The following is a 26,805-nucleotide window of genomic DNA, read 5'->3' on the forward strand; positions in this document are numbered from 1 at the left end:
CCGCACTACGCTCACATCACCTAAGAATTTAAATGGTGCAAAATAGCAGCATTTTTTAAGCTTTTGGTTTTCAGGGAACCTTTCTGCTTTAGAGTTTCTCAGCTTGAGAAGGTGCTAAGCTGCACAGTGGATTCCTGTACCTTGTGCAACCATGCAAATTACAGTCCAGCTCAAAATACAGCTTCCATCTTTTACTTAACCATATCCTGATGTGAGATGATACAATATTGAGAAACACTTCAAACTACAGTAGTAGTAACACAAATCTTTTGTGTTTTCATTGAGTGGAATGAATCCCTGAGGACTCAAGAGAACTCAACAGAAGTCTGCGTATGCAAAAAGAGAGGCTGGTTATGGTAGGCAAGGTTGGAGGTATGTGTATAGTCGACATGCCCATTAGCACAATGAGTAGACAAACACCACCAGCATGATGGGGATTTTGGTGAGGGACCCTTCCCTCCTGTCTGTACCAGAGACAGAAGGATAACAACCATCACCATTTGTGAGATCTCAGTTGGAGGGATGTAAAGACATCAATGCTCCATCTATTCGAGGCTGCATACAGACCCTAACTGAGCTGCAGCAGATACTCAAGTCTTTCACCTGTAACATGTAAGATCACCAACTGAAAGTCAAATGTTTTGTGCCAGGTAAATGTTTCTTGTCCCTTTCTGCTGGCAGTGAAAAGTTCCTTTGCAGAGAGGAGCAGGCATGTCCTAATGGTGAGAGCTGCCTTGTGCGAATGCCATAAGCAGCTGCAGACAAGCTTGGATACAGAGATCTGCACAGGGACAGCAGCAAAGGGAGGCGGCATTCCACAGAGCTCTTTGAAACAGGCAGTGGAAATCCCAGTCACAGGACCAAGGTGGCCACTTTCAGGCAATCAGACCAAGTACAGAAGCAGAAACAGCTCCAGCCACAGCCTTTGACACCTTCCTTTTAGAGGACGGCAGGCTGGACTTTCCTGCGCTGCCATCTGCAGTAAACGTGTTTCTTTCCAAATATCTCCAGTCCAAGAAACCAGTCTACGAGATGCCAGCGCTCATCTTCCCTGGGAGGCAGATCAGTCAGGGTGTCAATTAAAAGCACTTGCTGAAGGTGAGCTGTGTATAAATTAATCTAATAGGAAAGCTCCGTAGGTCAGCAGCTTCCTGCCAGGGATGGGGGAATGTCACAGCACATTGCTTGTTGCTATTGCACACGCTGGTAATGCTGTCTGTCGTCACCTGGAGGCCATGTCCCTGGATATGTTAATGACACCTTTGCCTGCAGCCTGCACGGTGCTGTGGTTTGTCAAGTTAGAGATGAAGGTTTGTTTCTGTAGTGACCAAAGATCTTGTGCTACTGAAATGCCCATGTGGGCACATCTTACTAGCATCCTGGATGGCTGTCTCCATGCTTGGGAAGCATCTGCTCATACACCAGAAAAGCAATTGTCACGCGCCCAAGAGGTTGTCTTGCATGCAACCAATTGTCACGCAACCAATGGGTTGCTCTATAGACAGTACTATATGGAACCAAGATGACAAGCGGAGAAGGTGCAGTCTAAAAAGGGGCATCACCAAGATGCAAACCACTGGAGATCCTCACAGACATCAGCAGGATTTGCCAGTAGATGTTGCTAAACCTCCAGGGGTGAGTGGGTCCTGCATGCTCTGCAATCTGCTCCGGGTCCAAAAGCGCCAGCCATGGAGTTGGAGTTGCTTCAAGGACCACACAGGCTGAAGAGGTGGACTCAGACCATTCACAGTGAAGTTCTGCCCTCTGACACAGAGGTGGCCCAAGATGATCAGTTCATTAGCCAGATATCCAAATCAGGAGGAAAAAAGATTGCCTGTTGTCTCTGACAAGCTGCAAAGGTAGAAAAATCTCTGGTCAGAAGCGACAGAGGGTAGGCACTCTTGCATGCAGAGTGACACTTGAAGGTAGAACCCATTTTGTCAGCCGTGCCCAAGAACAGAAGATGACCCACACCAAACATAGCTCAGTTTGGGGCAATATTCAGCCTGTGCCCACCAAGTTCACAGGATATAACTTGAAATTACAGGAAACACAAAAAAGGCATGATTGCACACATGATGTGGAAGAAGCAAATCTTCCCACAATATGCCTCAGAACTTCAGGAGAAGGGATGAAAAAATCCCAATGCTCAGCCATACACTGCTGGCCACTTCCCTCAGATGATTTTTTTTTTTTGCCTAACCTAATATTTTAAAGGTTATATTATTGGCTGATGCTCCTCAGCCAATCAGTTCCCATCTATTTTATTTCAAAACTTGCTTCATATTTATCCTCCCAGAGACTTCTAAGCAGAAGTAGATGTTTCCAGAGATGCCAACAGAATACTGGATTAGTTCGGGGTTTTTTTGAGATGAAGAGGAATTTGAGAACAGAAGCAGTTTATATTTACTCACCAAGCCCTTTATTTTGTAATAGGAAAACCAGACATGAATATGGGAAAATAATGTAGGTTTCTCTTGTGAGCAGAAAGGTGGCTTTTTTCCATAAAATGTCTCAAAACAATCACAATCCAAATAATGAGAAAAAAATCTAATGGGGAGACGACTGGTTGGTCACAATTCAGACAAATATTTGTTATGCGAAAGCAATTCTTATTTTAAAAAGGCAATGCAGGACATTTGGGAATGTTCTGAAGAGCTTTATTCCCATCTCCGCAGCAATGTAAAATGGCGTGATTCAACCATTTGCATTGCAGCAGCGGGTCAGCCGCTCTGAAGGCATGATGGTTGGGCACGGGGGCTGCTTCTGCCAGAAATCGTAGACATTTTACGTCATGCACATTCTGCTTCTCAGTTTCCCGTTACTGTTTTCTTTCAGTTTAGGGATAATCCGAGATGGTATGTTTCTTGCCATTTCAAACCAAGAGAAAAACCGCAACAGTATTTTCCATGTAAGCCAAAACCTTTCACGTGCCAACTGTCCAAGCAGACAAAAGAGCTTTGATCATAGTCAGACACCATAGCTAGCTACTTGTTTTAATTACAGAAAGTTTTAGCTATTATTACACGACAAGCTGGCACATTCAGCGCATGACATAATTTTATGAAAGCTTTTCATTTCTGTCAGCACAGCTCCAGCCCTAGGCTATTCCACTCACAGCAGAAGCATCAGTTTGAACGAAGCCAGGGAGATACCTCAGACCAAGACCTACAAGAACCTGACCATGCACCAACCCTGCTCCCAGCCTGGGCAGGCGACCGTCACCCTCCATGCCCCAGCCAGGGGAGAACTGTGAACTGCCCACAGATCACGGGTTTTCTTTTGTACTTTTGATTTTTTCAGGTCAAAACAATCTAAAACCCTGGGTTTTGGACATATTGCATATTGCTTTTACTTGACATTTTTCCTTCTATTTATAGTACACTAGCTGTTTTGAGTGACTGATGAGCTAACACCCAAAATATTGGTTTTTTCCTGCCTGGATCACTGTCAGACCATCAGAAGAAAACAGCTGTGGTGCAGGTCAGTCCAAACGTTTTCCCAGGTATTCCTGGGCTGCTCCATGTTTTCACCTCTCTTGGCAATATTTTCATTTTGGCAAAGGTTTCTGTGAAACACTCAGAAAAGCACTGATGAATAGCAAATCAAAGGGGGTATGACAGTCGTCAAAAAGTCTCCGTGATTTCTGTTTGAACAAATGATTATGAGGACTCATTTTCTCATAGCCACAGAGCCCTAATCCTCATCTGTTCAGCACATTAGAGGAAAATGCCAAATTACATCCCCTATCGCTGCATCTAAGTTCAAATGAAATCAAATAAGCGTAGTAAAGAGAATAAACACAAATAATTAGTGACAAAGATAACATAGGAATTGGGCTGAAAGAATATCTTTCCCTGGGAAAACACTGGAAAGCATTGTCAGGGTTTAATTTCAGAGATTTCGGTTTACTGTCAGAGATTAATTTAACAGCCATTAAAACATCTTATTAACTCAAGTGCTAATTGAGTGCTTGGCAGGAATAACAGAGCAACGCCAACCATACACATACATAAAAATTGCTAGAATTCGAAGAAATTCTGTGGCTTAATGTTTTAGTACTTTTATAACTTGCTTTTGGCTGGCTTAGGTGGCCTTACCTATCTACCTTGTACCCATTTTGAAGACGCCGTGCTCTGATGGCACACAGTGTCAGCCGTCCTTAGAGATAGTTAAGTCCATTTGCAGTATTTTTGGCCAAGATCTTCCAAATCTGGCTGAAACATGGCTCACAGCAGTGCCTGAGTTTTCAGGCTGAACTGTGCAAACTGCTGAGCTTTGAGAAGTCTCAGTGCCATGATGCTGATGTGATGGGTGCTGAAGAAGGTGAGGTGGGCACCGACGGAATGAACTGCTCCAGCTGTTTCAGTAAAGAACCCAAGACCACGCTGACCACCACCTTCCCAGGACTCGTGTTTGGTTTCCAGAGTACCAGAGAATTTTTCTTTCTTCTACATGGACATCTACGGTTTTTAGGGAGAAGTTAGACTGATACCACTCCTTCTTCTACATTTGACTTCCAGCTGCATTGTTTTGTGGTTGCCACGGGCTGCTTCCTGGGTCCTTTCTTCCCTTGCACCCATAGCCTGTGAAGGCACGCTACCATGGCTCCTAGATTGAGAGAGGACAGCCACATATTGCTGTACTTTCACAGAAGCACAGAGGTCGCCTCCACTATCACTCCCTGTAGGAGGAAAGCAACTAATTTTTCCGGTCCAAGCAAAGCCAAGACATCGTATTGCCTGAATTTTGTTTGGGGCCTCAAGGGGAGTATATCCCACTGCTGCAGATGTTGCAGGGACACTCAGCTCCAGACCTCTCCCCTTGATGACTACAAATGGAAGCAGGTGGTGAGGACCTCAGCCCTTTAGGGCAAGCCCAAACTTCAAGTGACATAGTCTAAATTAGTTGGGCACAGGCAGGAGATATTTTGAGCTCAGCACATCCTAAACATGCTACAGATACTTTGAGGTGAAGTTATGGGGTCATGAAGTTTGTCGTGCATAAAACTACCGTAAGTTCTGTTTTCTAGCCCTCAGCCGAGATGTACCCCAAGCGATTTGTCTTTGGATAGACAGAAAGCAACGGATGAAGCCAGAATTTACAGCCAGGCTGTAGGTGCCCTCACTGACCCCAGCTCCTGACCTTCGTGTGCTCCCATACGCTGGGTCTCTCCGTTACTGCAGTACCTGCAGCAAGCGGGGCTTCCTCGCTCAGCAGCCGCACGGTCAACGGTCCTACACAGAGCCACCTGGAGGCTCTAGTTAGGAGCTCCTGGAAGATTAACTCCAGTTTAAAAGCTGCTAAACTGTCCCTGATGGTTTGTTTGCAGCTCCAGTGAAGCAGGGGCCAGCAAGCAGGAATGAGTGGGACGGGGCTGGGAGCTGTACCTGGGACAATGTCCAGGCTGCCAGGCGTGCACAGGTACCCACAGAGGTTATAAAGTGCTTCAAGTGGTCCAATTTATGGGGAACCTCGTCCAGAGGGAGGGAGGTTGTGCGGCATATATCCTCTTCCCCAGCCACCTAGAATGACCAGCCACCAAACAGCTACCACTTATTAATAAACTTGCTTAAAGAAATTGGCTGGAGTCTTACTTTTCATTGTGCTGAATGAATGGGGCTAAATATAATCCAGACCTCATTTTGCTGGATAACAATGTGGGAGAAACTTCCTGTTCTAGCAGAAATCCCTGAGTTTAGGAGTTTCTCTAGGCTGGGTGAAATTCTTCAAATCTCAAGAAACACTAAGGTCACTCTCTAAATTCCTCTCTCCTCCCAAATAAAGATATTATTTGAATACTGTGTGTGAAGGGTAATGCAATGTCTTTATTAGAACCCAGCTGAAAGCACAAGATGTTTCAATCAATGAGCACTCAGAAACAAAGGTACTTCTTGGCTTAAGACCCAAATTCAATAGTTATTTTTTCAGCTGAACTGGAATAAAGACATTATTTAAACATGTATCTGTCATCTGACACTGCCTGCGGCTTGCCGTTGGATATCTATTTCTCAGGAGCGCTGTGGCAGCTCCTTATGTAAAGGGGAAAAAAATATAACCATTTCCTTGCGTCACTTCATGTGGGATTAAATCTCCTTATGCCTCCTGTGGAGCACCATGTCAGGGAAGGGTTTCAGGTGCTGATGAAGCCCGTGGTGGGTGTGCAAGTGCACACTGGTCTTTGCAAAGAGGCGTGTTGGTGTTGCAGACTTGCAAAATAAAGGGCCTCAGTGTTGGATTTTTCGCTTGGTGCTAAATAAGCCACAGGACGGCTAGGCTGTGGGAGCGAGGGCATCACTGGAGAACCAGGAGCTCAGCAGTGGCACTGCTGCCAGGGCTGGGACTCAGGGGATTCAGCCATGTAAGAATGCTTTAATCCTGCCACGCTCCTCTTTTTCATTTTGCCTTTGGTTACACTGCCAACCCATCAACCTTGCTGATGAGTTCTCCAGGAACAGCTTCCATCCCCCAGCGCTGCCAATGTGAGCATTGTCCTTGCAAAGACCTTTGCTCGAGGAGAAAACCACGGTGCTAAGCTGTGAGTCCCGTTTAGCTCTGCAGTTGCAAGATCTGGTCCTTTCCCTTTGTGACAGTGCCACACATAAGGGACCTGAACCCAGCCTTGCCAATAAATCCTGGCCGTTCTTCAGCTCAGGAGGCTCCCACGTCCCAGACATCCAGCTGCAGGATGGTGTTGGGCGCCGTTCAAGCCCCACTGGACTGTGGTGATTCCTGCCAGAAGAGGTGTTCAGGAAGCCAGGCGAACCATGGTGGTTGTGGGTGGGGTGGACGCTCCATGCCTAATGGGTGGTGGAAGTTCTAGGAGGCTGCTAAAGCCAAGAAGGCTTTGGCAGAGTGTGGTAAGGCCCCTGGGCAGAGCTGGCTTGGTCCTGTTGGGCTCTGCACATCTGGGGGACAGGTGCTGGGTCAAGGTGTGCAAGCAAGGAGGAGGCAGAAGCTGGTGGGGTGTAAAAGGAAGTTTGCGTTGGAAGTGAAGGGGAGAGAGGATGGGAGGCCATAACCTTGGGGTAGGAGTGAGAGGAGGTAGAAAACAAGACACATCGGGTACCTGGTGGGTCCTGCTGGTGATCTCTCCCGTGTCTGCTGTGCAGGAGCGCTCTGGGAGGCCATGGGCTTGCCGTGCTCCTGTGCCACGCTTGCAGGGCTTGCGTAGACATCCTTGGGTCTGCAAGATTTTACCATGAGTGCAGCAAACTGCTGATCCTTTGCTTCTGAAGGGCTGCAGGTGTACACAGATGACAGACAGTTCACCTTACCCTCCACCAGCAAGATCTGGGGCATTGCTGGTCTTTTTAAGGCAGGGCAATAGCCACACTGAGATGGAGCACACCACTTAGGGGAGCAAATACCGTGGTGGCTTTCAACGCAAAGCAGCAGCACTCAGGTGCAAACTACTGTCTTGAGTATGATTCCACATGACCTGGACCTGCAAGAGAAACTCAACATTACCAGTTGCTCCTGCAGCTCCAGAGAGCTGCATAGTTAGGAGCAGTTTTGAAAAACTGCATGTGTGCTCTCTACATCACCTGCCCACCAAGTGATGTTTGGTCTCTCAACCTGGAGCATCACCATGTGGCACTTTCCCTCACTGTCCCATGGCTGTGGTTCTCCATAGGGGACCCTCCACGCAATGTGGCCTGATGAGCTCCTGGCATAGGGTGTAGAATGTTTTTCAGGGGCGGGTTGGGGTGTGTGCAGCATTCTGTGGGGCTACCTTTGACCACTAGATGATGAACACATGGGCTGGAGCTTGGGTTGTCCTCTTGGACAGAGGCTGAGATGCTCTGACACAGCTACGGTCCCTGAGTGTGGAGACGGAACTCAAGAAAGACAGGGCACGCTTCTGCCCGTGAGTAACTGAGAGAACTTTTTGTGCCTCAGACAGGCCTTGCAGAAACCACCGAGCTGCAAGGAGCGGCTGGAGGACACAGGAGCAGATTTCATGCTCTCACCCTGCACTTTGATGCTCTTGGCTAATGAGTTAATCAGCTGCTTGTTGTCATGCCTGACGGGAAAATAACAACAAACACTACCAGAGGATGAACTGAAGAAAGCAAAACATTTTCTGGCATGTGCTTCTTTGACTGCAACATCAAAGATCACATTAAGATTTTTGTAGAAGATTATTTCTCCAGGTTTCTTTAGCTGTGAAATTATCAGGAGCGTCAAACCCCATTTGCAGGAAGACCTTCTGGGGAGGAGGACGCTGCTGAAAGGGCAGAGATGTTTAATATTTCACGAAGGGCATGCACAGACTAACATGCAGTTCTCAAAACATCCTCATTAAAATGCTTTAATTAACATTGGTTCAAGTACTAGCAGACATGGAGCTTTGTCTGTCTCAGATGCGTCGGGAGTGCTGGGCACTACTCAGGTCCCCACAGGAGCATCCTTTCCCTCTCCCAGGGGGAGGACAACTCTTGAACCTCCTCACAACCTCCTTTCAACATTGGATGTCTTTCCTCATCTCGAAGGGCCAAGGGACCTTTTTTTTACTCAACCACATGCCAGCCAAGTAACCATTTATGCAAAACAAACAAAGTCAACAGTGGAAAGGGAGCAGCAGAGCTGATCTTTTGCCTTTTCAAAGGAAATAGTTTCAGTTCCCCAATGCCATAATCTCATTAACCATCTACCTGGCATCCAGACTAGGCACTAGCCTGCTCCTGCACAGGCACAGGGAGCGCTCCTCTGTCCTTGGTCATCTTGTCTGGTTTTTGGAGCAGGAACAAGAAGCGCACTTCAGACCAAGCCATACCACCGAGAAGCAGGGGCACAACGCCATTTCCACAAGGCCATTTTTAAAATGGAAAAAAGGTGCTTCTTTTCTCACCCAGAAAAGACAGAGTGCTTTACGTTTTCTGAAGCTGTGGGCTGATGCGCTAAAAAGAGATGTAAGAAAAGGTGGGTGGAAAAATATCCCCTGTGTTCATTATTCCTTTGGGCCAGGAAGGGTTTTGGGGCTGTCTAAGGCAGTGCCTTGCTCCAGGGGTGTGTGGTTAGGCAAGGGCTGAACATCCGCGGTGGCTGAGGGACACCCAGTGCTACCTGCCCTATCCCTGTCGAGGGCACTTGCTCCCACCCAGGAGCTCCAGCCTGCCCCAACCTCTGCATCCACACAGACCACAGGAAAGGTAAGGACTAAATGTGCCACAAAGACTGACCGAATTTGCTGACAGCGGCAGCCCATGAGGAAGCGCCATTTGCCATCAGCTGGTTTATCTGCGCAGAGGTAAAAAAAAAGATCTGCTCTCCAGGCAGCGATCTGCTGCCCGTCCCAACCACCAATGCCACCCTGGAGCGAAGTGACAGAGGAGCCGGGCAGCAGCTCATTTTGCACAGCCTTTTGCAGTGATGATTAACCTGGATCAGAGTTACATTCCCAGCAGCTTCCTTCAGTCACCAGTGTGGCAGCAAGATACGGTGAGTCAGATCTGCTGGAGCACACATGCCGAGCGAGCAGCTGGAGGACAGCATCCCAGCACGCAGACAAGCTTGCACTTCAACCTGCAATAGATACGAATCTCCATTCCAGGGGAGGAAAAAAAAAAAAAAAAAAAAAAAAAAGAGCAGCATTTTAATTATGCAAAGTCTATGCGCATTTTTAAAATATAAGGAAAGAAAAACAGGACCCTGTCTTATCTTTTTGTGAAATCATTATTGGGTTTGAAATACATGGATAATTAACAACATTATCATGCAAATTTAAGTGAATGGAGCTGGCTGAATTAAAGTCATTTCACCTACCTAACCATAAAAATTGCAACATGGAGCTGTCGCAACGAAGCTCTGAGCACTATTTTTAGTGCAGCACTGTAAGAGAGGGCCTGTGGGAGGGCATCTTCCAAAGGAATGCAGGCAGTATCTTTTAGGAGGAACTAATCCTTGGGAAACCATTACTAGCTCTCACGAATAACTGAGAGATATTTTTCTGACTGGGCTGGAGTTTATACACAAAGCGCCACATGCACCAAAAGAAAATCATGACTCACTGAATTTAAGGAACAACTTACTGAAGCCAGATTTTCAAGTGCTTCTCCCTCTGCTCCTTCTCCCTTGGGGCACACGAGCCCTTTATCAGTGGTAAAGACAAAATAAAAAATTCTTATTTATTGCCTTTGAATGGGAGCGGTCAAGCTTTTTCAGGATTGCAGTTCTGCAAAGCTCCCATGTCGTACTTTTAGTTGCATGGAAAATATCCACCTACTGAGATCAACTTATTGCCGCTTCCTGTGATTTGACAGCACTGCATCTTTGATGGGCAGATTTCGGACATCAGCGCTTGAAGAGGATGTGCACGAACATCTCCTGCTGTCAAAAAAGGACCACATTAAGGCTCCTTGAAAAACAACTCTCCAATACAGGCCCTGAACACTCTGGTGATTTTTCCAAAGACATGGAGGGTTTGGGTTTTTTCCACCTGTCCACACATTAGCTTTGATTTCTGTAAGAATTACAGATCATGCTGAGGAAATACCTCAGCTCTTGTTCAGTTGCGGCTCAACATGCGGTAACCCCTCCTAGTCATCCCTCCTGGACACTGACGTGGATTTCTGGCACACCGACGCATCAGAATGGTGCTGACCGCAGGGGCATCGTGGCTGATTACAGAAGCTGTGTTAGTGAACATTGTCCTTAGAGATTCACATACTGCTAAAAGCAGCTATTTTTTTCCCCCCAAAATACCTATAAACACACAAACTGGGCAGAGGCCTATATAGGCTGAAATGTTTTGTTAGAATATCTAAAGTGTCAAAATCATTTTCACATAAACTCTCATTTTACTGGTCTATAAAGAGCTTAGCAGCATCACCTTTGAAAAAAGTCATAAATGCCATATAAATTGAAAATTTTAGATAAAGTTTTGGGATTTTTTTAGATGCATCACCCTCATTCTCTCCACCCATACATATCTTAATTTTAAAAGTTTGTCCCCAGCTGCAGTATTCAGAAATCTTTATGTAAAGGAGGAAACACTGTGATGCTTCTTACAGCAGCAAAGGGATCCAGGAGTTCCCATCGCCCTGAAAGTCTCTGGGACTTTGGTCACACAAGCGATTTCAGAAAACCGGACTTCAAAGCCTTTCAAAATTGTACTGCTGAGAAAAGTAAATAAATAAAGGCTATAACTAGCCTAAATTTTTAAAACATTTAATGACTTTTTATGGAGCCCATTTCCATTTATCGACCTTATCCAACGCTTCAAAGAGCGAGCAGCAGTGGTCAGTTTGGCTGCCCATCCCTTGCACCAACCCTTCCTTCTAATTTTGCCTCCCTCTTGTTGAATCTTGCTGTCGATTGCATATCCATAGGGAAAGACTGACATTTTCCTACACGTCTGCACAATGCCTGCCACAATGCCTGAGCTCTCTAGATGCTACTGTACTAATAATAACAATAATAATGATGATGAGCATGATCCCCAGTGCATGCGGGATGCAGCGAGGTGGCTGAGAGTCCTTCCACGAGCACCTTTGTAGTCTGACATCTAATTACTGGTGAAGAAGAGGGTGGAGGAAGACCAGCTATAGCAGGGGAAGACGGAAAAGCTCTTGGGAGAAAACGTGAGTGTTGTACAAGGTAGACTTGCTCTCCTCACCTGTGCTTAATGAGGATGCTGTGCCTGAATGCCTTTAAGTTATCGCCCCAGGGAAACTTCTTTTTTTCTGTTGGGAAAGTTTGTCTGGCTGGACTTTAAGGACCTTTTCTGCTGCCAAGGGGTTTTCACAGGCTGGTGCAGACCTTGAAACACTCCAAAGTGCCAGCAGAAATCATGGGGCAGCAAAGGTACAGGGACTGCTGTGCCACTGGGAAAGGGCAGGAGATGGGAACAGGCTCAGGAAATCTGCTGGGTCCTGGACCCCTCTGAATTACCGCCCCAGTGAAACGCATCTGCCCAGCACGTGGCTGGTCAACCTGGCATGTCTAAGAAATCCCACATGTAAATCCAGCAGCCTGAGATGTAGGGCAAAAAGGATGAACCTGGTCATAAATGTAGCTCTGTGTTCCTGCAGGGAACAGAGCTACATATTTTGTTCTGAATGGGGAGCTGGAAGGGAGACAGGTGTAAGGTTTTTTTTGTTTTATGGGAAAAATCTGCTGGTTTGGAATTTGTTTTCCACTCAAAAGCAGGTAATGAATTTGCCATGGAATGCAATTCCAAAATTGTTTAACTTCAGGTACATCAAAGTGTTTGGTGCCTATGAAATCTGATATAGGCCTTTAAAATCATATGCTATCTTTTTCTATAAGACTGAAAGACATTGAATCAAACCATTCCAAAATAGAAACTGAAATTGCTTGTTACCAGTTTTTCCTATTTAAATGTAATTTTGTCCAATTCAAACCATTTCTACAAGAGAATTAATTTCTCAACACATCGGCATTTCCAAGCAGAAAAATAGCGGTCCCAAATTTTCCGATCCCTGGTGCTGTTACTGCGCTGCCGCCAGAAAAGCTCCAAAGCATCCCAGGCTGGAGAAGCTAGGGATCTGCAGCTGCTCGTGCTGGTGGCAGCTTTCAGGAACGGTCAGCCCCCGTATGCTGACGTGGGCTTCGGTTGGGACACACTGGGATCGCCTGGGATACCCAGAGCAGACACCTAAGCATTCACCCAGAGCCCTGTCAGCAGGCACACGCAGCCGGCTGGTTTCTGTCATCGCAGGCAGAGCCGTAGGGCGCTGCACACGCGGCTGCCTCTGCACAGAACGGTATCCTGCCAGGCATTTTCTTGTCTTAACAAATTACCCTCAAGTGCCCCTAAAATATTCAGTTTGGTGGAAGGAACTGGAGAAAAGTGAAGATGTAGGATGCTTTTTGGGGAGCTGACCAGAAAATTGTTTCTGCAAAAAGTCATGGCAAGATACAGCACGGCAGCAAAAGGTGAGAGGAAGACAAAGGCAAGACAAAGCAAATGTTTTACAGCGACATCTTGTCCCGGAGTGTAAATTAGGAGCTGGAAGGGCTCAGCAACAGTCCAGCACGTGCTGACAGCAGGGTCTGCGTGTGCATTGAGAGCTGGAGGCGACAGCCCAGCCTGCAGGACCAGCTGCTGAAGCGATGCTAAAAGGTAGTCTAAAAATAAAGCGCTTATCACAGCGAGAAGGGCCAAGTATTTCATCACACTGCCTCAATCAATGACTAACAAAGCACAGGCTAGGAGGATTTCTGTTTTGTTAGGAGCTGTACTCTGATTCACAGTTTGCTGAGCTTGGGCAAAAACCTTCTTGCAGAAACATGGATGTGACCACTTGGCTGCACCATCGCCCACCCGCCAGCATCTCTGCTCCTTATAATGCAGGACAGCAAAACACAACATTTTATAGAGAAAGCACACGAAGAACCACTGACTTGTGGTTGGCTCAAAACCTGTCAGAAGCAGCAGGCTTGGGCGTTTGGTGCTCAGGTCCCCCTTGCCCACCTGCCCCGCAGGGAAAGGCAAGCAAAATTATCCCCTATGAGGGGGGAAAAAAAAAAAAGCTTCACTTTGTCTGAGAGACTGGACTGACTCTGTCCCAGGCAGATATGTTATTTAAGGGGCATTTTCTCTAGCACAGGGGTAGGTTTGATTCTCAGGACCTTGCATCCCCGGGAGATAGGCAGGGAAAGGGCGAGGAGAGGAGCCCGGCAGGGGCAGAGCACCAGCAGGGCAGAGCACCAGCAGGGCAGTGCTGGTGGCGGCACCCACTGCTGGAGCCAACCAGCCCCTCTCCGCAGGCAGGGCAGACTGGGGGCATGCTCCCAGCCGCACGGGCACCTTCACACCTGTGTCTGCACCACACCGGGACAACCTGTATACACCTTACGGCATCAAGCAACAGCAACGCCTGCAGCTTGGATCCTCAGGCTGCTGTTGCAAAAGCTAAGGCAAAGACGACCTCTCCAGCCCACTGGTGCTGGGGTGCGCACAGACCCCAGGGCGCAGGGGAGGAATCGGTGACACGCTCACCGCTGCCACCGTGCCGGCGGCCCTCACCGTGGGAAAGCCTTTGATCTAACCAGATCTCCCGGGGCCGCCTGCCGGACTCCGCTTCCACGGCGGTACCTGATCTTACAAACATCGGCGCCGGCGCAGCTGCCGCGCACGCAGAAGCCACATCCTGTCAACCCCTTCGCAATCTGCAGGGCCATCTCCCCGGCCACAACGCAGAGCGGTTGCAACACCCGGGGAGTGACACATCTCTGTGGGGCAATGCAGGGCTGGTTCCCGTCCGGGTGCAGCACTGGCTCTTTGCACCCGCACGCACCCAGGGTTTTATTTTTCAAGGGACTGAGGCAGGCTACGTGCATCAGTAGATGGTTTCTGCAAGTAATTCTCCTCTCCGCAGGAACATATATCTGACTTTATAATTCATGCATGCCTGGGAAGTTCAATCCAGTCCCACTGGAGTAGCAAGCTCAGTGGGAGTTTATTTATTTAAAAGAGTGGATGCAGCAGCATGAAAAAAAAAAAAAAAAAAGAGAATCTATCAGAAACCATAAGTCTTAATCCTAAAGCAGCATTGCTTTCCTTAAAATATGGTCTAGGGAAACTGCTTTTAAAATGTGGCTTCCACGGAGCCTTGGCTTCAGCATTGCAATCCCTACAGAACAGTATCATAGTATAATAATTAAAACATTTACAAAATGAAGATAATCTATGGCTGATCCAAGTTTCTATGGAAATCTGGAGGCTTTGGTGTATGCAGCTGTTCCCATCTAATGCAAAGGCTGGCCGCAGCTCTGCTTCTGAGCCCATTTGTAACTTAGAGGATAATTTATCTGTTCTATTTACACATTTCTCAGCTTGCACAGCCCTAGCGTGTAACTTTTCTATGGTTCCCAAGCAAAAGGGTGTCTTACCATCCGCACTCAGCCTAAGCAATTAGTGTTCACGAGCTTAATTAGACACCCTCTGCTGAAAGGTGTGGATACTTGCTCCAGTGCCGCAGACATTGCGCTGCATAAGATAGATCTGAACATCAGACACACCAGCAGAGAAATGGAAACACTTGCTCATGCTGGCCTGTGGTACCAACAGATGCAGCCCCATGAAGATTTGCTCTGATTGCTCTGCTTCACATCTGCAAGGCGTTTACCTCCATTTTGTTCCCCTTCAAGTTCCCGCATCCCTTGCACAACGGGGCTGGCGGTGCCAGCCCTGTAAGGCTTGGCCAGTGGTGGAAGGACCTGCGAGCCAGCACAGCTGGCACCAGAGGTTCTGCCAGATGATCAGCCGTAGGTATGTGTCCACTCCCATGCCCTTGTTCCTGAGATGATGGCTCCTGCTAACAGGTTTTGGTGAGCCCACACAGAGTAAATACAGACAAGAGAAAGCGGAAAAGAAGGTGATTCCCCCCTAGAATGAGGCTAGCATCTTAAGGGCAGTTAAATATTTTTAAAGCTGTGGGCATCTTCGTATGAGCTGCCATATTAACACTTTTACAGTTACTTTACATACAGACACTTTTACAAATCAGGAGAGGGTGTTGGGTGACAAAAAGAGTAGACACACCTGAGAAAGGATCTTAAATGTTATGATGAAAGACTTTTTGGGCTGATACCGCTACCTGGTACTTTACAAACCAGGCTGACGAACAGCTGGACCACCTGCAACTGCTTGGGGGTGGAGCAGAGAGCAGACATTTGCTACCTGCTCATTGTCATGACTGATGATGCTTTACATTCACAAACTTATCTCCAATGTCCATCACTGATGTATGCGGTTTTCATTTTGCAATGTTAAAATGCTAATGAAGAAAGTATTAATAACCTGTAAGCGAAGAAAGTTTGCCAGTAGAGCAGAGCTCCAGTAGCTACACAATGGCCCCAGGCATGCAAAACCTTCAAGTCTTGTTGAAACAACAGCATGAAAATATGCTTTTTACAAAAGGAGAGGACAACTCTGTCAGTCAAGACTGCACAGAAGAAAATCTTTCAGTTGAAGCAGTGCTGGAGGTTCCCATCCTGAACAAATATTTAGTAGCATTCACTGAATGATTCCCTTGGCATTAGTTTGAACTCAAAGATAGAAAGACATAAAATCTCAGTGCTTCACAGTGAGAATTTAAAAAAAAAACCCACAACCCAAAAGAAGCCAAAACACACAACCCCCCCCAAAACCCAGTATTTTAATTCCTGGTTACATTTAACTGCTACAGGACAGCTGAGTTACAGTTGGGATGGAGGCGTTGATGGCTCAGAAGTGTCATTGATTTTAGAGAACAGCTGTATCCAGAGGCCCTCAGTCATTTCTCAGTGAAAATTATTTGCAAATAAAGATACACATCCCAAGACATTTAAAAGCCAGCCAAAACACAAGGGAACTCAGCGGCTGAGGTAAGTCTCACTTTATATGGTAGGCCTTCACTTAGGAAAAAATCATTTTGCTCCATTGTTGAAGGAGTCTGTGTCTCAGACAGCTCCTGCAGCCCTGCTGGCAGCTGATGGCCAGAAAGGGAAGGGCATGTGGAGACCCTGAAAACACAGAAGCAAGATCCCAAATCAACTCTTTCAGAGAAAAAAAAAATAAATTAAAAAAGGCATAGCATGCCTGCAATTGCCAACCCCAGCCTTCAGCCAAGCCACAGATGAAGGAGATCAGGAAAAGCTGTTCCTTGTGCTCAGGGCTCGGTGGGGTCGGTCGCACCACCGGAGCCTGGCTGCTCGCGGAAATACTTGGAGAAAAAAGCACTTCCTGCCATCCCAAGAATACTAATTTGGCTCATGTATGATATCACAAAAGGGTCGTGCCAACGGAGAGAAACTTGGCTGATAAATTTGTGTTCAGGGCTTGCAGCAGGAGCGCTTATCTGTATTGCTGCAGGGGAACGGTTGTGGCATGATTCATGGTAAGCATGGGGTAGTTGTTTACGCTGTTCTTGAGTGCTTATAAAAGACAACCCGAGCAGAGGAGGGGTGTTGTATTATTTTGTAGACATCCGAGCACGGAAAATTTGAATACATGTATTTGGTAGTGCAAAAAGATGTAAGCCAGGCTGAGACCGATCCGAGCTCCTCCGCTTCCCCGAAGGGCAGGATCACAGCTCAGCTTAGCCCCAGCAGACACAGACCCCTGGGGATGCTTTGGTGGAGAGCAATGCCCCATTCATCCTCTGGCCTCCACTGACTTGTGGCATCAGGAATAAGGAAGGGTTTTTGACGTGACACAAGACTGACTTCCTAGAAGATGACAAGATTTGCAGAGCTGCCCCTGCTGAGGGGTTGTTTGCAGGAGTGCAGGTCTCTCTGTGCCCATGCCAGGGTTTGCAGCAATAAATGACTGGTTTGCTTGGATGCGTTCCTTATTCCCCATGGGAGCCCTGTTGCTAAGTCACACAATTATGTCACCGTGGAGCGCCTACGTTTTTTTGTAGTTTCTTGGGCTTTTTTGTTCCCCAGCAGACCTTCTGGGCATACAGTTTCCTTAAGCCAAAACCTTACATCTCCAGTTGGATGTTATCTGGACAATTTTGGTCATTGTCTTACCTGCAGCCTGGGCAGGCTATGAAAAGGTGCCTGCCTACGGTTCTGCTGTGGGGTTATAACATCAGTCACCTCCATTGGAGGTGCTCCCTCTCGGTTTTGGGACAGGAGGGAGGACCGGGATTTCCGCAGGTCTGCCACCCCTCCTGCATCTCCCAACTCTTCATAGGTCTGAAGGCAGGAGAGCAAAGCCTCATACATAAGGGACAGCTGTGGAGAGGTGTGCACAGAGCTCCGGGCAGTGTGAGTGGGCTACAAAGGAGTAAGAGACTTTACTGTCCTGCCTGTGCATTTAGTGCTCGGCTTGTGCCAAAATACTGTGCTGAATCAGAGATTTACCCTGACGCCGGTTCCTGCAAGAAGAGAGCCAGGTCCTAATTGCAGCTCAGCAGTCAACGCACTGATCCTGCGCTTAGGCAAATCAAAGCTAAAACGTCATGGGGTTTACTAGCACTTTATCCATTTCCAGCAATCCTACATCAGCTCCTGATCATCATCATCATAAGCTGTAGCAAACCAGGAATTAAACTCAGATTTAGGTTAGATTAACCAACAAGTCTCCTTCAACACCTTAAGAAATCCATTAAAAAGAAATTTGCACAGACTGCTTGCTTTCTGGGTCGCAGGACACCACCTTTCTTGCCCTTATGGCCAATTTTGTTGTTTCTGTGCTTATGCTGTTTTAAACCCAGTGCCTAAAAACCTCCGCACCTGTTAAAGTCTCTCCCTATATGTGTAAAGGCTTGGGATAATTTTTTTTTTTTAATTATTTAAATTCTGGTAGAATATTTTCTTTGCAAGTACTACTGCTACACACATTAAAAGAGCTCTGAAGTTAAACAGCAATTAGAGAAAATGTTAAGATCACCAGCCACTCAGGTCTGTTAAAGCAGAAAACTAGTTTTGAGGCAATCCAAGAAACACAGCCCACCCGGCCAACGACAACACACCTTCCTCGTAAAGGCACAGGTTTCTGTGCAGTTAACGAGCAGCTGCCTCTGACTGCTGAGCTCAGAAGAGCCCAAGCGCCAGCTAATAACAGCTGCAACGTAGATGTATTCTGAAAGCAAACTGCACTTCGGTTTGCTTTCCCAAAGAAGGGGAGGGGTGTGTGTGTGCGCAGCATCCAACTGCACTGTGAGCATGTGCACCCACCCAGAGAGACGCAGGGGAAAGCTGCTTACGGAGAGCAAACTGGAGCCAGACCTGAAAGTGTGACAAGATGGGTGTGAGCCACGATCCTGGAGTACATGGACTTCTCTTGCAGAACCAGTTGTCCTCGTCCCACGTAGCTTTGGCTGGGATTTGCACTGAAGGGGAAGATCCTTTTTCTATCGTATATAGAAGACAGAGCAGAGCACATCCTTCCCTGGGCTGCAGCATAGCAGTGCAGAATGCATTCCAGGTTAGAAAAAGCCACAAATTTCTAATTAATTTACAGCTAAAAATGAGTTTAAAGAGATCTTTAAGAAGTCTTTTTTTTTTTTTTTTTTTTCCTTCCCCTTTGGTTCCCTGGATATTTAATAAAAGAAAAACCCAGTTTAAACTTCCAGGGTGTTTTAATTCACTTTAATCCTCAAATACATCCCAGACTTCTAAGAATGAGGGACATTGCCTAATGTTCATCCCAATTGAAAAGGCATCTTTCGGGCCATACTGCAAACTGCAAGGGTTCATTAAGGAGAAGCCCACATGAATGGCCCTTCTCCCAGGCAGCCGCTCTCGCCCTGTGCTCCCAAGCACAGCCGTGGTGTTCCTGGGACTTGGCCTCAGCAGCCCCAGAGCAAAGGGGTGGGGGGGCAGGACCTACCTGGTGTGAGCTCCAATGGCATGGGGGGAGCCTGTGGCCATGGTGAAAGAAAGGAGAGTTTCTGGCATGAAAACTGGCCTTTATGAACACTACTGGTATCATAAATACATCTGCAGACCTTCACAAGAAGCCTGTTGGGAAGGAGGAAGGAGCAGGACGTGTGCATGCATCCAGGACATGCCAGGAGGGGTAGGGGCTGAGGTTAACGTAGACACAACATTCCTGACCATATAGATTTAGCCATTATCTCTGCATTTTCTGAGCTTTTAAGCACATGCCCTTAAATAATTCAAAAAACATTCTTTCAACCCTACCTCTATTTTAACATTTTTAAAATTAAGGAATACAAATGCAATGCAGTGCAATGTTGTAACCTATTTATTTCTTTACCCTGGGTTTGGCTCCTCCTGCCTTGGGCAGGCCCCCACGGTGTTGCCTGGCACCCACACACCAGCTCCTCAGGGTTTAGTCCTGCAGTCTGGATCCTTCTTTCCCTCTCCTGTTTAATCAACTATTTCTTAAAATGCTGATTCTGCAGTCATTTTGCCATTTTTCTCAGAAATGAAGCTGTCACATGGAAAGAAAGACTCATCGGTTGTACCAATAGGTGACATAAAAGGAATAGAGATCGCAGAATGGCAAAATAATAAAAAGCAAAGACACCAAAACATCCTTAAAATAGGAAGGAGCACTACTGAGCGGGGGAGAGATAAGTACTTTGTTCTATATACTGCCCAAGTGCCTTTTCCACTGGGGAGGAAAAAAACCAACAACCAAAAAAGAGATCTGGATCTTGATACTCTCACAGGGGTGTTAGTAGATCATTATACTCATAGACTTTCTGTCTTCCCCAGTCCATTAGCATCCCATCTCCACACCTCATGCAAGATTTCCCTGGAGACATCACCTTCTTTCATCACATCTGATATCTAATAAAGACATAAGAGAATTTAATAACAGACTGCAGACAGGAGACTTCTGTTCAAACAGCCAAGGTTGCTGCTGATGTGTTGTTACCAGAGATGCTGAAGAAGAGTAAGAGTGACCAGGAAACCATGGGTTTCAGTTTGGGAGGTGGTGCCAGTGAAGCCACTGATATCACCCCAACCAGCCCAGACTTTGTATGAAACAAGGCACAAAAAGCTTTTCCAGCCCTTCCAGTTTCTTCTGATGGAGTCCAGTTACCCGTCACTTGGCTGTACGTGTTTACACAACTTTTTGGAGGGGGGATATCTGCTCTGAAGGATCCTGGGACAACACAGAAAGTGAAGGCGACAAAGTTTTCAGGCATGACCATTGGTTTTGGGTGCTCAAATTGAAACATCTTGAGAAGCCAATTTCTTTTCTTATCTGGAGGTGAGCAAATATTTTTATAGCAGTGGTCTCATATAAAACCATCACAAATGAGAAACTGAAAAATAAAAGTTGCAAAAATACCGTGTCACTTCTAAATACTGTGGCAAGCTAAAAGAAGGCACACTGACCTGATGGCTGGGCCTTGAGGTTCTTGTGTGGCTTGTTCATGCAGCACCTCTCGGGTCCCTTGTCATTCAATTCTAGTCCGTCTTTTACAAATCTGTGTTCACATATTCATTTTGCAGGGATGTACTGGAACATTTTCTATCAATGCTTTTATTGCTGGTGACAGATGATTGGCTTCACTGCAAATTGTTCATGAGTCTTCTCAGGTACATGTTTAAATAGAGAGGGGAACAAGCCAAGTATAGACAGATGCTTAGTTACAATTATATATATAATATGAAGTAAATATAGATGAGAAATGGAAAATGTCTGTTGCTGAGAGCTAAGCCAGAGGTACCTGAGGGCGGTGTCAACTGTGCCCTTCAGAGTTTAGCGCCCAGTTTTGGCACTAGTTTGCGGAGGGTGACATACATTCAAGATATTGCTGGTAGCTGCATTAAGGTTATTGTTAAGTAAAGAACTCAGGACCCTTTCACTCCCCCTTTCTCACTAAATCTCTGAATTCAGTTTTTACCACGCTAAAAACATTTCAACTTTTTCTTTTCAACTGTTCAGCATAAATTCTAGTTTTCTTACATGTTTCAGGAGATTCCCTTCAAAATGGAGTAGGGTTGGGATTCATGTCCGAGCTGTTTTCTTCCAGTAACGTCACTGTATTTTTCTGGTTCCTGCACAGGCTTGTTGTTTCCCTCCTTCTGGGCTCCCCACGCTTGGTGCCCTTATTCTGCCTCTGCAGACCTGTCCTCGTGGACCTGCTGCATCACCTGCCTCTGCGGCACCCACTTGTACAGCTCCAGAGTCCTCACCGCTCTTCTGCTGGAGCACCGAGCCACAGGGAAGAAGAGGTTTGCAAAGTCCAGAAATATCTCAGGGAGAAGAAAGGAAATGCTGAGTGTTGGCTACTTGGCAAAGGCTGCTGTTCGCTGCCGCTTAGGAAAATGCCTGGGAGGCACCATTAACTCATTGCTCATTGCTATGGGCTGGCATGTGTCCACACCGCTAAGGACCAGCACTCTCTGAAGGGCAATGGTTACCTTCATACTGTGTAGCACTTGGCCTGGGTCTCCTCTGAGCTCCCTACAGAGCCCCATGGACCCTTGGTCAATAATTATTTTATCAAGGACCTTTTTTTTTTTTCCCCCCCCCCCCCTTTTTTTTTTTTTAAGTTAGAAATTCTCCAAACAATGAAAGGATTGGGTGGCAGCCTGCCAGCATCATGTTTTTGCAGCAGGATTTGAAGGTGTTTTGGGTTCTGCAGCAGAGCATGGAGGTTGGTGGGCATGAGGTCTCCTGGGATGGTTGGAGGACTGTCCAGAGTAAAGTCTGGTCCAGCTCATCACAGCTTCTTCTGTCTGGGCAGCCCTGGAAAAAAGCACCGTCAGTTATGTCAAGGTTTCTTCTTGGGATAAACCAGTTGGTTTGCTCCAGAGCGGAGACAGGAGGGAGCTCATATGCATGCCGCAGAGACAGCTGGTGAGCAGAGCCCAGGGGGGAATGGAGGCAGCCAAATTGGCTGTGCAGACAAAAGGTGCTTTCATACCCGCATCGTGGTCTCACCAAGTGAGATGCTAAACACAGAACAAGCAATGCAATTTTTCCTCACCATCACCTGCAGGATCGGCAGGGCTGGTCCCTCGCTGCTTGCTCGCCGCTGTCACAGCCATCTGTCTGGAGGTGTCTCCAGCACGTGGTTTTTCAGCCGCCACAAACTCCTAGAGCTTTGCCAGCTGAAGACAAGCTCTTTGCCTTGGCTTTGCAATTTTTAAAAGTTAACGTGACTAAACAGCAGTTGTTCTTTGTCTCTTTCAATTGTCCTAGCCTTTGATTTTGGGCCTGCATAGGGGTTTAAGCTCAGTTTTATCCTTAACACGTAAGATACATAAAACACTCGCATGAAACCAAATTAAACAGCACACAACTGACTGAATTCAGTCGCTCCCCCATCTCATTTACAGCCCGTGTTTTCAGTAAGGCAGCTCTGGCTGAAAAGCAGCATGAGAGAACATTATTCTTTATCATACACAGTCTATTTACGGCAATACATGAAAATGTTTACTTTAAAATATAAATGTAATTATAAAGGTATAATTACAGATAAGACTGTGCCTCTCTGAGCTACCTCAAATTATAGGTTCATGTTATAACAATAAAACAGGATCAAATTAAACGACCTTGATTAATTTCATTACAGAGCGGAGCGAACGCCCCTCGGCGCGGGGTAAGCTTACACTGCCTGACCTCATTTCATCCACCCCCTTCCCCTGTAACGGCAGAGCTGCCGATAGCGCATCAGGTGAGCTGGGCCTCCCAAAGAGGTTGCTAAGCCATCAGCTACAGGCTTATAGATGTTGAGAGCTTAATAAACGGTACATGAGAGTAGAGATTAACTTTGTTTTTTTTCTTTCCAGGTATTAAGGGAACTAGGATGGCTCAACTGAACTGCACTGAAGTAGTTTGGAACCAGAAACTAACCCAGATATAAAGCAGTCATCAGTATTTGTGTACAGCCTGAACTGATTTATTGTGTGTGCTATGTGCTGAGTTGCAAAACCTTGCTATATTAGTGATTTAACAGGAGGAACAATTTGATTTGTCATTACTAATAGGGATGTAACTAAATTAGTCTCCCACATACTTTATGCTGATGAGGTCATGCTTAGATTTCCCTTTGTAGATTTACATTCTCAGTAGCTTTAATCGCAGTTAAGAAATATATCATATGAGTAAAACTTATGAAATCTAGTTTCTTTAAAATATTATATAATTACATAACATAAAATATGAAAATACTCTGAAGTATTTTCAGAGGGTTTTAGAAACCCAAGAAAATCATTAAAGTAAAAATCAAAGATAAGCTTAATATTCGGCCCTATGTTGTACATTTGATTAAATATTAATTCACAACAATGTGTTGGGTACTTACAACCAAGCTCTTTTGACCCATTTGAAATGCATGGTCACGTATATAAACTTGGCATTTGAAAAAGGACAGGCCAATGCTGTAGATCCCACTTAATTCTTTCCTAGAGTTCTTGCTTAATTACTGGCCTAAGCCTACCTTTATAAGTTGTTGATTTGATCTCAGTTGTGGAGTTAGGAAAATATTGGCGTAAGATAGATATGCAGGCTTTGAAAAAAATGCAGAGTCTCTATCTGGAACACTTTTTTTTTTTTTTTTAGCAAAGCAACAAGGGATGAAAGGATGGCAATCAAATTCAGCTTATTTAAAGAATTTGACTTTTACTATCAACAGCAGAACCGCCAAACGGAAGGGAACATTGCCAGATGGGTGGCTTTCTAGTTAAAAAGAGGGAAAAAACTCCACCAACGACCACTGGGTAGAGCAGCTTCCTGAACTGTTTAGTGGGATACAATGTGGGAAAATAAGCAGGAGGCTTGTAGTACAAGCTGGGAAGCTGGAACATCCAAACTACAGCAACACATTTCAGCATTTGTCTTCATCAGGGAATCTGGGAGAAGACAGCACAGCATGCTGCCTCTGCTCCTGCCGTGCAACTTCTCCGATGATACATTACAGACTTGACCATGGCCAATACATCCACAACTGGTGAATGATTTGTTCCCGTCAGCCTTTGCTTTGACCATCAAATAAAGCCAGCACTGGGATGGAGCCACCTTTTCCCCATCCACAGCCATTGCTCAGTTCCAATGTCTTGCACTGAAATTTCTGGAAGATTTTTGTTTGTGCAAAACTGTTAATAGCATTTCATCTGGTATCAGTGCTTTGATCTCCCCACTCAAACACCATATTAATTCAGAGCTCCCCTGGGTGGATGAGTTCACAGCGTTAGTTAACCTCTTCTGCTAGAAGCCTCAAACACAATTTAGAAATAATTCTGTGCATTGTGACAGAAAGAAAACCTCATCCTTAAATAAAAGCATGAATAAAAGGGACTTCTATCATTAGACTAACCAGAATTCAGACACCAGCTCTTTGTGTTGCTTTTTCACTGCATTAAAGCAAAACTTCAAATCTGCATGATCAACCTACAAGTCTTCTTTCTGGTCAGAAAACAGGGCATTTTCCTGAATACCATAAAGCACCTGTGAGCAATGACCTAGATAGATCCTTAAAACATTTGGATTTTGATCCTTTTTTGGGGAATAGAAACTGAGCTGTAAATATTGGGAACACCCAAATTTCATTACTGCTGTCAACTTATTGCTATTTTAAACTCCTTTAAGAAGTCCTTCAAGGTGTTATTGATTGGATCAAGGGGATCAAGCTCAGGTTTTGCAAAGAGCCTCTCAGCTGCCACCTGTAGATATCTGACTTCTCACCAAGAACCTGCTTGTGGTGCCCAACCACCTAAATCCTGGTGGCGCAGAGATGGCTGAAGCCTGAGCTTTCCACCTCTCTCCCCAATAGCTGCTAGGTATGCCCCAAGCACAGAAGACTTTGACCTTACCAGCCAGTTCCAGAAGGCTGTTTGCCAGTGGCAGTGATTGCTTCTATAGACCACCACAGTTTTTACTTCTCAATGGTTTGTTGTTGGTTTTTTTAGTTAAATATATTTTTACATTGTATTTCCAGGTTCCTGTCTGTAACCAGTCAATTAAATGTTGCAATCACTAAAGCCTGTGCTTGGTTTCATGCTCGTTCTTCCGCCCCCATGATTCTTGCCAGCAGGTCCCGGGCAGGACCAAGGCTGCTGCAGAGGCTGGGGGGTCAGTCTGCCCACCCTGTCCGTGGGCTGGCAGACCCCACATCTTCTGGTTTGGTACAAGTCCTACAGGTGCTGGACCACTGTATGAAAGCAGGGAGTATCACTACTAGCACATACAGCATCATCACACCAACATGCTGCTAAGGTGGACTAAATCCCAAGCTAATTCCACTACCGATGTCTCCTTGTCATCTCAAGGGAAAACCAAACCCCTCTTTTTGAGTGGACAGGGCTGCCACCTGGAGGCACCCCAGTTTCCCTACACAGCGGAGGGAAGGAAGCGCCTGTGAGATGAGATGGACTGCAGACTCCAGAGATGTCTGACCGGTCATGTAGGACATTTATGCAGCCATGTCACGCAGTCAGGAGATGGCAATTCTGGCAGCCCAGTTAAGCAGAAGTCCTGTGCCAGAGGCCTCTCTGGGTTTAAGGCTTTAGTCAGGGAGCACGTTGGTTACTTGCTGCCCAAACTCAGCCAAAGTATTCTCAGGACTTTTCTTTCCAAGGCCCAGGTCCAGGTGGGACCCTAACCCCCCTCTCCCCACTAATGTGACACTGTTAAATGAACAAGGACCTAGAGCACTTCCACCTTCCCCATCCAGTGACCACAGGCACCTCACAAAACCCCTCATCCTTAACCGACTTTTCTCTGGTCGGTACCAGAATCTGGTTTCTTTTTTCAGCGTGAGCCTTGCAGAAGTCTTGGCATCAGCCTCCGGTGCCAGGGGTTGCGAGAGGGCTGCCGGGGTGCGTCAGAGCCCACGCTGGCCGACGTCAGGCGGGGCGCGCCGCAGGAAGCAGCCTCACAAACACCGAACTGCTCAGATTTCCTGAGAACTCAGAGAAGAGGCAGAAACGAAAGACACGACCAAGAAATTTGCCCCATCAGCACAGAGGTAGCATTCTCTGCCCAGCCTGGGGGAGGATTAGTTTTACCATACACAGAGCAGCTCTGGTTTGTTGCATGATGTTCAGGGTAGCAAAGTAGCAGAGCAAGAAGGCGGAAGGGAGTTGTCGTGGGGCTTACTACTCCTGCCACCTCACCTGGTGTAGTGGCTGGGGTGTTTTCTCCACCTCTGCGACCACAGCCGTGTCCTGGTCCTTCTGTGACACCTGGAAGCACAGTTCAGCAGCAGTAAGGAGGGGCAAGGAAAGGAGGAGCCTCCCAGGAGAACACAGGTCTGTGACAGGAATGAGAAGCCCTTCAAACGTTCACATGCCAACAGTCACCACCAGCCTCTCGTGTTCAGAGGGCATCACTGGGAGATGCCCCCTGTGCAGCTGCCTCTATCAAAGGGCTGCTCCCACAGAAATGGCTCCGAGGATTTATTTTTCTTTCCT

At 46.5% G+C, this 26,805-nt stretch overlaps 2 long non-coding RNA genes across 4 annotated transcripts; both read right to left on the bottom strand.

The window, feature by feature from the left end:
- Window positions 1–2,467: 2,467 nt before the first annotated feature.
- Window positions 2,468–14,406, bottom strand: LOC129735267 (uncharacterized). The gene is made up of 3 exons (XR_008730692.1): window positions 9,385–14,406; window positions 7,070–7,240; window positions 2,468–6,958 (listed from the first exon to the last, which is right to left on the bottom strand). It is a non-coding gene; the product is annotated as an uncharacterized LOC129735267 (long non-coding RNA).
- A 1,928-nt stretch (window positions 14,407–16,334) lies between these two features.
- LOC129735266 (uncharacterized) lies at window positions 16,335–26,191 on the bottom strand. Of its 3 annotated transcripts, none has more exons than XR_008730691.1 (6): window positions 22,380–26,191; window positions 21,353–22,138; window positions 20,779–20,974; window positions 19,295–19,425; window positions 18,691–18,858; window positions 16,335–16,476 (listed from the first exon to the last, which is right to left on the bottom strand). It is a non-coding gene; the product is annotated as an uncharacterized LOC129735266 (long non-coding RNA). The 3 variants fall into 3 exon arrangements; XR_008730690.1 differs by having other exon boundaries at window positions 19,295–20,542; XR_008730689.1 differs by having other exon boundaries at window positions 19,295–20,974.
- Window positions 26,192–26,805: the final 614 nt, after the last annotated feature.

The sequence above is a fragment of the Falco cherrug genome, chromosome 1, assembly GCF_023634085.1.
Source record: "Falco cherrug isolate bFalChe1 chromosome 1, bFalChe1.pri, whole genome shotgun sequence".
Classification (NCBI taxonomy): domain Eukaryota; kingdom Metazoa; phylum Chordata; class Aves; order Falconiformes; family Falconidae; genus Falco; species Falco cherrug.